Source organism: Rhinolophus hipposideros (assembly GCF_964194185.1).
Source record: "Rhinolophus hipposideros genome assembly, chromosome: 6".
Taxonomy (NCBI): domain Eukaryota; kingdom Metazoa; phylum Chordata; class Mammalia; order Chiroptera; family Rhinolophidae; genus Rhinolophus; species Rhinolophus hipposideros.
Genome location: NC_138052.1, coordinates 9,290,927 through 9,306,166, shown reverse-complemented (window position 1 = coordinate 9,306,166; position 15,240 = coordinate 9,290,927). Strand labels below are relative to the sequence as shown.

The window sequence follows — 15,240 nt, the reverse complement described above, 5'->3', positions numbered from 1 at the left end:
TCAGGTGGGTTTGGCAGCCAGTGCAAGACACGTGCCCCTTATCAGTCACTGGTCCTCGTTTCCCTGGTGACTTCTGTGTGGTTCTGCAGACTCAGCAAGGCCTCTGCTCCCCACTGACTGGGGGGCTCTGGGGGCTTTTGCTGTAGCCAGTCAGGGAGCCCAGCTTTGTGGGAGCCAGAGCTGTGTGCAGATCTCGGGTGGATCTCAGAGAAGGAGGCAAATGGGTACACACACACACACACACACACACACACACACACACACACACAGACACTTCTCTAAGGAGCACCGACAGAGTGGGACTGAGGGAGCGGAACGAAGGAGTCCTCAGCATAGAGGGCTCCTGGGAGGAGGAGAGGGGAGTCACAGAAGGGTGGTGACGGTGAGTTTGCTTCCCAGAGCCATTTCTGGAGGCTGAGATTTCAGGGTCTCTTACAGGCCCCTCCACCTCCTGGGGTGGGCTTTCTGCGTGGAGGCCGTCAGCAGAGGTTTCCCCTTTCAAACACTGCCTATGCCTGCTCAGAAACTTCCCTGTTTCCATGGCAGGCCAGGGACTCTTCCCGTCATTCCACTTTCTGCTCCGATGGATTGTTGTAAAAATATCCCGGATTCCTCTGTTAGAGCCTTATTTAGCTTTGGCACTCACCTCTGGGGCTTCCTTACTCTGGGCTTTTGTTTCTCTCGTACCCCTCCCTTGAATGCCCTCCTCCTTCTCTCTCTCCCTCATTTGTGTTTGCCAGAGTCCTCTTCGTTTTTCAAGCTCCACCTCTCAGGATGCATTCGGCCGCCTGTTTCACTCCACTGTGATGACTCTTTGCTCTGAAGTCCTTCCTCTCTTCCTGAGGCCTCTTTCTTAGCTGTGAAATAGGACAATACCATATTATGGATTTGTTGTGAACATTATTTGAGGACCTTTATGAAAGCACACTGTAGGTACTCAATAAATGCTTCACTCCTCTTCCTGTTCTATACCAGGCATGGGGATACAGACATGAGATGCAGTCCTTGGTCCCTCAGGTGGAAGGCGGCTGGGAGGGGGTGCGTCTCGCCTCTCCGGGAGGGGCTGGGCCAGCAGGGAAGGCTTCTCGGAAACCCCGCTACTGGACTGAGTGTAAAGGACAAGTGCAGACAGCCGAGAACACTAGGGGAGTAGGAGTAAGGGAAGGCAGTAGGGCAGGGGGAGTGAAATGACCGGTGGAAGCCGGGGAGGGGATCAGCCAGGGAGGAGGGTGGCGGCCTCGGCCTAGCAGTGGCTGAGAACCTTGGACTCTATCCTGAGGTGGGGACGTCACTGAAGGTGTTGAAGGGGAAACGCCCGTCTTGATTACTGTGGAGTGGGTTGGGAGAGGCAGCCCCTGGAGGGTGGGGGGTGGAGGGAGGGTGCCAACCCCGGGGTATCTGAGTGTAGGTGGCCCTGACTCACGCTTAGTCAGAGACCCGGGTCCAGGCTTCCCTGCCCCCTGCAGAGTCACCTGGCCTTTCCTGGAATAAACAAACGGTGGGAATTTTGGATTTGCTATTTGGAGTTGTCTTGAAGTTGGCCTGCATAAGGGAGATGGACGGGCCTTCCCTAGGACTCCTGGTTTCACTTTCCTGTGCGTTCCCTCATCCTTGCATTCATGGTTATCAAATGTTACACTGAACACCTTGATTGTCTTTGCTGGGCGGGTTGTCCTTCACGCACTTGGCTCTTCTGTTTGGTTTCCTGCTGTTTCCACTGCTCCCTCAGCTGAAGCAGTTTCAAGTGAGCAGAGGGTCCAGAGCTTTGAAGACCAGCACAGAGAAGTGGGGAGAGAATGGGGTGGGTGGAGGTTGGGCAAAGATGGCCTCACCCTCCTCTGGGTTCCCATCCCTGCACCCCATGAGGGCCTGCTTTGCTCATTCTTGTGTCCTAATACCAAGCACAATGCCCGGTTTGTACTCAGTAATAATCATTACGTGACTGCTTATGGAATGCCGGAATCTCTGCATCTCCAAGTCCCAGGTATACAGTGAGTGCCCAGTACTTGGCTCCCACCCCCACCCCCTGACAAGCAGTGAGGACATGGCCATCTCTGCCATTGTCAGAGTTTATCTGGCCCATGCCTCACTCCTTCTCAGTGCTCATGGGAGTGTGGCCCAGGTGACCTGTGACAGTGTGGAGGGTCGGGGTGGGGGCACAAGAGAGGCATGGCCTCTGTTCCACATCTGAAACATGCTGATCTCTTTCTGGAAATTGCTCACTTTTCTTATCACTGAGCTTGGCAGCTGTTGGGGAATTTCTGGGTGGCTGGGGGGATCCTGGAAGGAAACCGCCATCAGACTGACGTTTCCCTAGAAGCCCAAACACAAAGAAAGGATGGCATGGAGGTGGTGCTGTAGAGGAAAGTTCCCCCCGCCTTGAGAACAAGCCAACTCCTGTCAGAAAAGGAAGGCTGTTGTCCTTTAATCTCATGTTTTGTTCCTCCAACCAATGGTCTAAATTTGTGTGAGATTTCAGCAGCGGCAGGGTGGGGATGGAAGGAGGAGAGTTTCTGCATTAAATAGTGGCAGTCGGGTGGGTGCAGTGAGTGGGACCCGCATTGTCCTACAGAGATGCATGGTGACCCTGGAATTCAGGTGCGATCATCCTCATGTGATAGAAGAAACTCAGAGAGATGAAGGGGCTGCCCAAGGGCACACAGCATATACTGATGGAGTTGCCATTTGAACCCAGGTCTCTTGGCTCCAAAGCCACGCTAAAGCATACCTCTCGATGGGAGAAACAACGGATATGCACAGGCCTGCCCTTCCCAGCCTTGTTTCCAGGCCTTCTTTCCATCACAACTTACCATTTCCTTGTCCTGGCCTCCTTGGTTGTGACTTCTATTGTGTGTGTGGCTGAGTCAGGGAGAGGTCAGCTTCCAGGCACAAGGCGAGTATTGGGGACAGTGCCCTCACGGTGGGATTTCAGGCTGCCACCGTCTCTGCCTTTGGGTTGGGCAATGAGAGCCAGGCCCCAGGGGAAGATGGAAAGCCATTTCTGGGCACAGAAATGGAGTCAGTGCTGGAAACTGGAAAGGAAGCAGCAGCCACAGGACCCCGACCCCTGTCGGTCATAGGGCTGTTTGTCCTTGGTGTTGCTGGGGCCGACAGGGCGCGTCAGCTATGTGTACCCGCAGAGAAAACACAAGAGCTATGATTAGCTGGTGGTGAGAAGCCCGTGTCCTGTGCCTGCTCTCTATTAGGGTGTCCTGAGATGGCCCAAGCTTTGAATAATCCCCAGGAACCCCAGGCCTGAGGTCCCCCACGGGGAGAGAAACCACCTGTTTACCTCCCAGGGAGCCTAAGGACCAGGGGAGAAAGCTCAGGATAGATTCCTGTTCACAGATCAGACACCCATGGATTGCCTGCTGCGAGCAGGGTCTAGAAATGGAGATGACCATCTCATACCCTTAGGATGGCTAACACTGAAAAATAAGTGTGGATGAAGATGTGGAGAAATTGGAACACTTTGCACTGTTGGCAGGGATCTAAAATAGTACAGCCACAGTGGGAAACAGGATGGAGGTCCCTCAAAAAATGGAGCTGCCATTTGCCCCAGCAATCCCACTTGTGGGTATAGACCCAAAAGATTTGAAAGCAGGATCTCAGAGATGCTTGTTCACCCATGTCCGTAGCAGCATTACTCACAGTGGCCAAAAGGTAGAAGCAACCCAAGTGGCCGTCAATGACTGGATAAACAAAATGTGGTCTAGAAATGGTACCTGATTCAGCCTTAGAAAGGTAGGAAATTCTGACACGTGCTACAAGGATGAACCACGCTCAGTGAAGGAAACCAGTCAAGAAAGGACAAATGCTGTGAGATTCCACTACTGTGAGGCACCTCGAGTGATCACATTAATGGGGACAGAGTTTCAGTTGGGGAAGATGAAGAGTTCTGGGGATGGGTGATGGTGATGGCTGCACACGGTGCATATATTTAGTGCCAGTGAATTGTCCACTTAAAAATGGTTGTGATACTGAATTTTATGTGTATTTTACAATTAAAATAATAGGAAAGCTGTTCTAGTTGCTAAATAGATGCTGCCTGATTCATGAATCATTTAACAAAGCCAATTAGATCTTTAAAAAATTAATAATAAGTAACTCCAAACAAAGGAAATGGATGTGGACTCAGAGGCTCCTACAGGCCAGGGCACCAAGCCCATGGCACTGTATTGTTTCATCCCTCCATCAACCTCTGTGAGCTAGCTTTCCTTGCAGACGAGGAAACTGAGGCTCAGAGGCATGACCTGGCTCAGCTGGGATGTGGCAGCCAGGATTTAAACCACCTTTATGTTCTGGGTGACAGCTGGTTCCACGGTGATGAGTTGTGTGGATCATCAGGCGCTTAGTCCACTGGGGTCTTATGATTGCAGTGGGGCGTCCTCATACCCACAAGACGACAGAATACACGGAGCCATGTAATTGGTGGGGAAAATATACAGACGTGTCAGAGGCCTGAGTCGAGAAGGCTTCGTAGAGGAGGAGGTGGGATTGGATAAGGCCGGAGACCATGGCTGACCCATCATGGGCACCCAGACCCTAAGAGGTGCTCAGTCATTATGCCCCGAGAGGATGAATGTGTCCAGGCTAGGTGGGATTCCTTAGAAGGGCCGCAGGGAGTGAGGGGGAAGGAGCAGGGCCAGGAGGTGTACCTTCCTCCCCCTTTTCCCCTGGGGGTAGTGTTGCCACACACCATCTTGCATGCCTTGGGGGAGAGTCCCTCTGTCTGGGAGCCAGCTCTCCGGCCTGCCACGCTGGCCTCCCTTCTGGGCACGCTGCAGCTGGCGCTGTGACAGTGTTGGTGGGTGCGGGCCACTGAGTTTGTCCACCTAGAGATCCCTGGACTTGCGTAGAATTGTCAGATGTTGCAAATAAAAATACAAGGTGCCAAGTACATTTGAATTGCAAGACAAGGAGTGATTTGTAGCATACGTATGTCCCCCACTATTCCATCTATATTTGATGTGGCAAGCGTACTAATCTTGGGGCTCTGTCCGCCGAGGGGCAGGTGGGTGGAAGCTCTGGGTGTCCCAGGCAGGGGTCTGCTGGCCTCAGGCAGAGCCAGGCCTGCCACAGTGGTCATCACAGCCCGGGCCCAGCGGGTCACAACTCTGTTGAGACACACAAGGAGGCCGTGGGTCAAGCCACTCCCCAGGTGAGCTGAGCAGGTAGACAGCAGAGGCCCTGATGCCAGGTGTACAGTGGGAGTGTGCCTGATACGGCCTCGGGAGACCAGCACTGTCTCCCAGATTTGGCGTGTGGTTCTCTGCACGCACCTTCCCCGTCTCCTGCCCGTATTCCTGAGACCCCCAACACAGCCCTCTGGCTGCCGAGTAGCCTGTCCTATGTTTATCACCTCACACCAACCTCATCAGGGCACCCCCCCATTTGTGAATGGCACTCCATCTGTGAGCCTCCTAATCACACTTCCTCAACCATCTATGCGTCCATCCATCCATCCATCCATCCATCCATCCATCCATCCATGCATTCGTCCATCCATCCGTCCGTCCGTCCACCCATCCATCCCTATTGAGGCTTACTATTGGCCAAACACTGTAGCAGGCAGGCACTTAGATGTATCACATCTCAGCTGTAAGAGGGATGACAGGAATTCATATTTAAATGTGAGCAGCTGACAAGAGCCATCAGATAAGACTTCCGGTTAACCAAAGGGCCCCATCTCCCGTGTTTCAGCATCAGGTGATCTGGGAGGAAATTTTCTAGCCTTGCCCTTTGGACACCAGCCACTCCTCCAAGGAAATTTCTGGAGATGGCTGCAGGCTGTGAAGAAATGGCATCAGGAACACTGGGGGCCAGGAGCCCTGAGGGGCCTCAAAAGTGAGGGGCTGAGCTGGCTCTGCCAAAGGTGTGGCCTCCGCTTTGAAGGGTTAGCGCACAGGACCTGGGAGGCACGCACTCTTCCCTGACAGCTGATGCCGGGCACAGCTCCTGCCCAGAGCAGGTGCTCTGTGTCGATTTAAGACTATCACTGTACAGAGAAAACGGAGGTCCAGGGAGGGGAGGTGACTAGTCCACGGTCACACAGCCTTGCAGTTGTGGAAGTGAAGGCAGTATTGCCTGGGATAGAGTGGATTTTGTTTTCAGGCACACCTTGTTTGAGGTCTGGTCTGCTTCTCAACCTGACTGACCTATCTATAAATAGGAAATCACACCTCTCTCTTACACTGTGCGGCAATGAAGGAGGCCAAGCTGACATGGGCAACTGCCTGGCACAGGACCTGGCATGGTGCCAGCCTGAACTGCTGAGGAGGGGGAGGACCCCGGTTTCAGTTGAGAGGCTCCCCATGGCCTGCCTCGCCCAAACACATCCCTGGGGACTTCTGAGCTCTGGGCCTCTCTTACGTGTTAGGTGAGGGCAGGCAGAGGGGCAGAGAGCAGGATCTGACCTCTGGCCAGTCGGCCCTTTCATTGTACCGCAGGGCTGACGAAGCCCTGCGTCTGGCTCTGCTCAACTACCTGAGGCCCTGCGTCTGGCTCTGCACAACTACCTGAGGCCCTGCGTCTGGCTCTGCACAAGTACCTGAGGCCCTGCGTCTGGCTCTGCACAACTACCTGAGGCCCTGCGTCTGGCTCTGCTCAACTACCTGATGCCCTGCGTCTGGCTCTGCACAAGTACCTGAGGCCCTGCGTCTGGCTCTGCTCAACTACCTGAGGCCCTGCGTCTGGCTCTGCACAACTACCTGAGGCCCTGCGTCTGGCTCTGCTCAACTACCTGAGGCCCTGCGTCTGGCTCTGCACAACTACCTGAGGCCCTGCGTCTGGCTCTGCACAACTACCTGAGGCTCTGCATCTGGCTCTGCACAACTACCTGAGGCCCTGCGTCTGGCTCTGCTCAACTACCTGATGCCCTGCGTCTGGCTCTGCACAAGTACCTGAGGCCCTGCGTCTGGCTCTGCACAAGTATTGAGGCCCTGCGTCTGGCTCTGCACAACTACCTGAGGCCCTGCGTCTGGCTCTGCACAACTACCTGAGGCTCTGCATCTGGCTCTGCACAACTACCTGAGGCCCTGCGTCTGGCTCTGCTCAACTACCTGATGCCCTGCGTCTGGCTCTGCACAAGTACCTGAGGCCCTGCGTCTGGCTCTGCACAAGTATTGAGGCCCTGCGTCTGGCTCTGCACAACTACCTGAGGCCCTGCGTCTGGCTCTGCACAACTACCTGAGGCTCTGCATCTGGCTCTGCACAACTACCTGAGGCCCTGCGTCTGGCTCTGCTCAACTACCTGATGCCCTGCGTCTGGCTCTGCACAAGTACCTGAGGCCCTGCGTCTGGCTCTGCACAAGTACCTGAGGCCCTGCGTCTGGCTCTGCACAACTACCTGAGGCCCTGCGTCTGGCTCTGCACAACTACCTGGACAGGAAATTGCTTCCTGCGGTTTACGACCCTATGTGCCAAGGATGGATGTGTCACCTGCACAAGCTGTGTAAGGAGGTCTCGTGTGCACCCCCTCCCCCATGCAGAACTGTGACCTTAGCCATCCCATTCTTCTGGAACTTTCCCAGTGGGGGCCTGGCCTCCATAGGGACCTGCAGAGAATGCAACTTTCCTATCCCTGGGGCTACACTAACCTCATTGCTGCTATTTTTGTTCCTGTTTGCCAAATTTCCTCTTGGCCATTGTAAAGAATTAAAACTCTACAGAAAAACATATTCCAGGAAGGGGAATTGTTCCTGACACCCACCCCAGAGAACTGCATCTTAATATTTTACTGGACTTGCTTCAGGAAGTGGAACTCCGGGCTGGGGTGTGACTGCAGAGAGCAGTGTTGCTTTCTTTTCAAAGCAAGGGTGTCCCTGCTCAGGGGTTCCTTATTCCCCATGGGCCACCCCACATTCCTCAGACCCTGGACCCTTTGGCCTGGCCCTGCTCTTGGGAGTAGATGGAGGGGAAGAGATGAAGCTGTCCATTAAAAAAGAAAACATTTTAAAAAGTGTTGCTAATAAAAAAAATCACTGGGGAAGGGTTCGACCTTTGTGGGTGGTGGGGGCAGTGACAGAGGCTGCATGGGGGTTGGCTGGGGGCCAGCCTCAGGCCCAGGGGGGCACTGCCCCTCCCCAACTGCTGGGGCAGCGATGGGGTAAGAGGGGCATGGGCTTGGGGAGGGGGAGAGAGGTGACAGAGAAGGGCTGAAATGCAGCCCCGCCGCCCACCCTGGAGAGCTGGAACCAGCCTTAAGCACTGGAGATGGAGGTGAGTAAAGGGCTTGGAGAGCACTGGACCTCCACAGAGGTCACAGGAATAACCTAGCTGCACACGGCCAAGGTCCAGGGTGAGCCAGGCCTGAGTTTGACCTTGAGCTCTCCTTCTTAATCCTCTGCGACCTGTTGGCCCCTGAGGCCCAGGGTCCTCAGCTGTCAAGTGAGGAATAGCAGCTGAGGGACTGAGTGAGGGGTCATGAGAGCAAATGGCAAATGTCTAACCATGCCAGACACGGAGGGATTCAGCCAACAGTTCCCTCATCCCTCTTCCTAAGTTTTGTGTCCTCTTTGTCTGTCTGTCTGCCCAGAACTGGCTGACTCCGTGGGTCACATGCATCTGCAGATCAGGGAACACCTCGATCAGGCGGGGTGTCGTCAGCGTGCCCTGGATGGGTGAGATGCAAATGCAGTGAGAACCACCCTTCCCTGGGTGGGTCCCCAGGGAGCCCAGGAGTCACCACGGAGCGACGCCGAGGCAGCTCACCAAGACCTTACGATGAGGCCGAGAACACATTAGCTGGGACAGGGAGGGGCTCCCAGGGTCTTTTCATTCTGTCAGATGGGCCTGGCTTCCTGGGAGACTGGATAATATTTCACGTTGGAGAGATCTCAGCACACAGAATCCAGATGCTCAAATCTTGTTTTATCTCACGATCAGTGCTTTGCAGCTGTCACCCTGCGGGGACCTTTATCTGGTTACCTGGAGGTCAGATCCTTGGCAGCTGTTTACGGTGCTCTTTGGAAGCAAGGCACACGTGTCTCCACGCAGATGGAAGGAAGGGGCGAACATGTGCCGGCAGGTAGTGGGGATTAGCGGTAATGATGAAGACTTTTTCTTACTCAATGACAAGACAGACTTGACTTCATTTCTGGGAGATAATTCTTTGTAAACTATGATGGCAGAAAGATAACTCCAGCGAATTCATAATTTAAAATAGAATCAGTTTTTTTCTAATGTGTTTCCCAACTAGATTAATTTCTTTTGGAAGATGAAAAGTCATCCTCTAGCTAATTACTTGGGTCTCTGCCTCTCCAGCGGAGCAATTCCCAGGAACATCTGGTTAGTTCTTGCAGGCTGGCTGGGGCTGTAGAAACGTAGAAAGATGGTAATGGGGAATAGAAGCTCTCAATACCTTTTCTAGAGGAGGGATAAATCACTCCATCCCAGCAGTGAGAATGCAAGCTCTCAGTTACTTCCTCTAAGTACTTCCCTTGGTCTAGGACTTTTGGCTTTGATCACCTGGATGATAAAAACAGCCAGGAAGGAGTGGGTACCCACTGAGCTGTCATTAGTCACTTATTCCTGCATCTGAGCCCCACTACTGAGAATAGGATGAGATGGCAGGAAGTGGGGAGAGAGCATTCGGACGCTGAGGGCTGGAGAAGCACAGAATAGACAGACAGGCATAGTACTGCAGATGAACTCCATCCAGTGTTGCTGTTTACAGTAGACCCTTTCCATAACCTTCAGGAGGCAAGAATGGCTTTCTTTTTCCCTCTACAGATTGGCAGCCCCCTTTATTTTCTAACTGAGGTGGTCACCAAGTATTGAATTCCTGCAGGGGTGCTGGGGCTTGTCAGACTCTTTCTAACAATGTCACCTATTTATATAATACTGCCAGCTAATGGGAGCAAGTCTCTAATACTGGCTGCTGTTCTAGGAAATTGGTCAGCTGTCCTCTATGCACCTTTCCCCATTCCTGCCTGGCTTCTGAGTCCCCACCTCTCTGGGATCAAAGCACCTGGAGGGGGGGCCCAAATTCCAGCCTTGCCTCTGTTTCCTCTAGGATTTGGCAGGAAACCCTGGTTTAGCCCTGAGGTCTCTTGCACCCCTCACTCTGCAATTTTCCTATGCCTGATTACCCTTCTAGCCTCTGTGGACCCCTTTGCTTGGACCCCTGGAATAGCCTCCTAATCTCCACATCTACCCCTTATAGCCCATTTGCCACACCAGAGTGGTCTTTAAACAGCCAGAGTGGTCTTTTTAAAACCTAACTCAAAGCATGTCACTATCCTGGCTCAAATGCCCTAGTGGCTTCACACTTGGAATAAATGCCAGTCTCCTTATCATAACCTAGAAGTCCCTGCCCACATAATCTGGCTCTCATTTCTCTCCCCACCCTTGGGTGGCTTCACTTTCGTACTGACTGGGCACTTCATCCAGACTTCTTGTCTACTCTCGAGTACCTACCTTTTTTCTGTCTTAGGAGTTGGCACATACTTGTTACTCCGCTGGAAATATTCTCCTCTCCCTCCCCTCACTGCCAACTTTTTCCAGGATTGATTTATTTTCATCCTTCAAGTCCTAACTTAAATGTCACCTCCTAAGAGAGGCCTTTTTGGCCACCCAGTCTCAGGTAATTTGCAACGACACAATTTGTAATTATCGAGTTGCTTGTCTGTTTACTGGTTCCTTATCTGCGCTCATCTGAGTTGTTCACCACTGCGTCCCCAGTTTGGCACACTTCAGGGCCTTGTATCAGTCAGAGAAGGCTAAGCTATGTGGCAGTAACAAACAACTTCCAAATCTTAGTACCTTCAAACCACAAAGGTTTCTCAATCATGCCAAATGTCCATCACAGGTTGGTGGGGGCAGGGAGGGGTTGCTTATTGTAGGGTCCCAGGCTGATGGAGCAGCCACACTCCCAAACATTCCCAGTGGCCATACCAGAGCTTTGGAGGGTCTTGCAATGGTAAATAGTCTCCAGTCCAAAACTGATTTATGTCATTTCCACTCACAAGTCATTGGTTAGAGCTAGTCACATAACCTCACAGGGAGCTAGGAAGTTCAATCCTACCCAGTGCTCGTGACCCTGATCCTGCTCCCTTAACTACTCGTTTCACTTGGGTGGGCTGCTGTAGGCAGCTCTCCTGTCTAAACTTGCATTTATAAAACGGTACCAGCACAGCAGGTCCTTTCTTCCAGGCTGCACACAGCATTGGCTGCACTGACGGTGTTGCACACTTGTAGATAAAATGGGCCTTGGAAGGAAATGCAGCCTCTAGGTTGGATAAACATGCTTGAGCGGACATCTTGGTTTCTGGTGGCAATCACAACATAAGCTAACATTTGTTGAGCACTCACAAAGTTCCTAGCACTGCACTGAGAGCTTTACACGTAATCTCATTTAAATCTTCACACCTGGGTGGTCAGTTTGCTCAGTGGTTACAGCACATGTTCAGAACACCAAGGTCGCTAGTTCCGTTCCCACATGGGCCACAGGATGACTTGACATGGAGCTGATGGGTCCTGGAAAAACACTGCTCCCAATATTCCCCATTAAAAAAAAATCTTTACACCTACAGTGTGGAGGTGCCACTATTGGGGGGAGAGGGTGACTGAGGTCCACAGAGGTTAAGCAATTTCTTAATGAAGATAATTGCTATTTATATGATAGAGCCCTCCTTTGAACCCATGCTTCCTGATTCCAAACCTGTGCACTAAATCCTTAGTCTTGGGTCTGAATTGTCTTCTAGGTTATAAATACTAGAGAGCTTCCTTTTTGAGAAACCTCCTCCTACTTCTCTCCCTTATATTATTAGTAACTAGCAGAATTTGTCGTATAGTGTGCAATAAAAGTGTTTAATGTATATGAAAAGGGTAAAAACCGAACACTTAAGATTGTAGACTAAGACTAGCATATCCCGGATACATGTGTTTTGTTAAGCCTGGTAAGACCAAGTTAAACCCTCCGTGCTTTCCGATCGGGCTGTCGGCGGCAGCCCTGGATGGTGGCTGCTTGTACGTAGCGATGCAATCAAGGCACAGAGCCGCTCACACAGCACACAGGTGCCCTCAGGTGTACTTCTCAGCGACGAAAGAATTCCTTACATGGCGCTAGCTGCTGTGAATATCAAACTGAACACGCCCTGGTTTCCTGGCCCGGAGATGACAGAGGTGTCACTTAAACAAGGAATTGTAACAGTGTGTCCTGCCGTGAGGTTTGCGGAGGGGTCAGATGCCCAGATCCCGAGGCGGCGGAGCGGGCTGGGAGGATTCAGCTCCAGGAAGGGGAGCTCAGGAAAGCCACCCCGAGCCGAAGCCCTGCGTGGACAGAACACGAAAAGCTTCCGGGCCGTGGAGGCCCACGGCCGGCGGGGGGCAGGCCGCGAGAAACGCCCGTGGCCACGCGCTTGCCCACGGCACTTCCTGCCTCAAGGTACCGCTGGGGTCGGTACTCTTGACCTTGTAATCTGGGTCCAGTTATTGCCAGAATTGATCCAGTAACTGCACCGCTGCTAAGGACACGTCATTAGCCAGGCGAGTTGTGGCGGCAGGCGGAGGTCGCGCCACGGGGGTCCCTGCTGGCGTCCCGCGCGCCGCACCGTCCTTTTCCTTGCTTTTCTCACTCAGGCCAGTCCTTCCCTCTTACTTTCCACCACTTCGGTCTCGCCCTCGTCTAAATTCACGACGGACGCGCCCCCCGCCGCCCACGCCCAGGGACCCCAGACCCGGCTCCTCCACCACGGCAGTGGTCACGTGGAGGGGGGCGGTGTAGGCGTGCCGAGCCCGCCCCTCCCGCCCGAGGTGGCCTATCATTGGTTAAGCCTTCTCCCCCGCCGCCTGAGGCTTGGAAACTCTGCTTCGGATTGGGTAATAGGCTCTCAGTGGGCGTGGCCACCAGGGACAGGCGCGGAAGCGAGGGCGCGCTCTGGAGAGGTGGGGTTGCCTAGGCGACGCCGGGGGCGCGCTCGGGGTGGGGAAGCGAGCCCGGACTGCTCGATGACAAATCGCCTGGGGACGGCTGGGGTCCGGCCCCAGGAGGAGGCCGAGGCGAGGGCGGGGCGGCTTTAAGACCGGCGGGCCGGCTGCGGACGGCCGAGGCTGCGCCGCACGGAGCCCGGGTGAGAATGTCCGCGCGCGGCAGGCCCCTCGGAGCGGGTGGGGCGCGGGCTGGGGAAGTGGGGCGCGTCGCCCCGAGCCGGCTGGCCGGCCGGCCGCGCGCTCTCCGCTCGGGGCTGTGGCCGGAGGCCGGCGGAGGGCGACGCTGGAGCGGCGGCCCGGGAGGTGCCCTGGAGAAAGCCCGCGGGCCCCCGGGCCGGTGGGGGTCCGAGGAAACGGGGCGGCGCCCCAGCCTCTCCCTCCCCGCCGCTCCTTCCCTTTTCCCACTGGTGGCCTCTGCTTCCACTTCCTGCTCACCCCCCAGCCCCTTGGTTGCCGCTCTGGGCAGCGTAACAGCTAAAGTGTTGCAGAAAGTTACCAGTACCTGAAAAACTTGCACTGAACAGGGGACGTGCTCCAAAAGTTGCTGGGTCTGTGTTGGGTTCCGCCTTGCACGAGAGCATACAGTTGTGTCTTTGCGACCCCCCCCCGCCCCCCAATTTCTTTATGACAGGTACTAGCTCGGAACGTGGCTTCTCGCAGGAATCGCCCTGGACTTGCACTGTTGGCCTGGGCCAGGTCCAGCACCTCTCTTCTTGCCCGTTCGCAGGTATTTGAGGTTATCCCCGGTGGGTTCAGAACCGCGAGTGGCACAGGTAGCAGCGGCGCCCAGGCTGCTTGTTTCAAAGTGTCCCTCTCTTTGCTAATTTTTGGGTGAATACTGGAAACGTAACTTTGATGTTGTTCTCGTGGAGTCTTCTGGGGAGAAGTTCTCGTGTTGTTGCTGGTTTGGAATTGCCAGTGCAAGAGGCTTGGCTGATTGTTCATTTGAGCCATCTGTGACTCGATTTGAACCCTTGTAGGACAGTGAACTTTCTGCTTTGTCCTAGTTTCCTAACCTCGTTTCCTTTCTGTTGAGTTTTGGAGATGGATAGTGGGCACTGATTATCAGAGAGGACAGCATACCTTTCAGGTGTGTAAATGACCCATGTTCTAAGCAGAGCAGTGAGGTTCTTGGATGTTAAAGCTGGAAACAAGGTCATGTTTCTTAGACCTGGAACCAATAGAATATCGAAGTTCCAGAAATGGGATGACTGTGAAAGGTAGCTTTGAATATTGGGAAGAACAGGAGGGCAGCGTGTGAAGACCTAGGTTTGATGCTGGTTCTGAAACTTGATTATCTTGAGCATGGCTTTTCACCTCTCTGTGCTGCAGATCCACAGCTGTAAAAAGGTGATATTTATCCTACTTGTTAGACTTAAAGGAGTCAGGAATGTTTAAGGCGTTCTTTGTGGTAGTGGGGGTGGGATGGAGGTGGAGGTGGGATGGAGATAGGGGTGGGAATGAGGCCAGGGGTACACATCCCCTCTGTGGGTTTAGCTGAGTCAGCGAGTCTACTTTCCTCTGGCCACATTTGGGTCTTTCCTTCTGTGGGGACAAAGCCCTGGACAGCATTTTCCAGGCTCTCGGCCTCACATGGAGGGTTGCTGGCTCGGGTAGTAGATGGCCGTTGGCTGTGGCTAGTTGGCAATCAGCTGTAGCCGGTTAGGGTTAGCCAATTGGCCACAGATATAACTGCCATGGCTGCCCTGGGGAGGGGGAGTCGGTCGGTGGGCAGCAAAGCGGACAGCAGGTCGCACGTCATGTGAATCCAGCCTCCAGTGAGACCATAGTGGTATGACTCCCCTATCTATGGTTCCGTGGGTGTTCCTTTTTGGCCTCACCATGTCCTGCATTCTTATGTGGGGAGCGGGACCAGAGACCCCGCAGGCCACCCCGCAGGCCACCCCACACGACACCTTCCTTTTCTGTTCACACTATTTCTCATTGGAAAAGTAGGTACTCTCATCTGAAATCTCAGCAAGATTTCCCTATGCCTGAGGAGTAGAACCTTTCCCAGGATTTTGTCTGGAAAAAGTGGGGGTATAGTTATTAAATATCTTTTGGGAATGTGGAACCTAGACCTTCAAAGACGGGAAAGCAAGAATTAGAGTCTTAAATGGGATCTAAATGGATCTTGGTAGAAGGTGGAAGAAGTAGAAAAGTTCTAAATACTTGCCTTCATTCTTTAAGGTTCTTGCCTGGGCTGAAGATGGCTTGAGACTGTACATTTTTAAACCAAAGAGTTGAGATAATCCTTTGTGCCACATCACTCAATCCCACAGCCCCTCTTTGAATTCAGTTACCAAA

The 15,240-nt window shown here is 53.5% G+C and overlaps 1 protein-coding gene across 3 annotated transcripts in view; it reads left to right on the top strand.

Moving 5' to 3' along the window:
- Positions 1–12,828: 12,828 nt before the first annotated feature.
- RALB (RAS like proto-oncogene B) overlaps positions 12,829–15,240 on the top strand; it is a 37,211-nt gene continuing 34,799 nt past the window's right edge. Inside the window, exons 1-2 of one of the 3 annotated variants that reach the window (XM_081051589.1) lie at positions 12,864–13,073; positions 13,565–13,660. The gene's annotated coding sequence lies outside the window, so the exon portion shown is untranslated. Of the gene's footprint in view, positions 13,074–13,564; positions 13,661–15,240 lie in introns of all 3 variants that reach the window. The other 2 variants (XM_081051588.1, XM_081051587.1) reach the window with 2 other exon arrangements.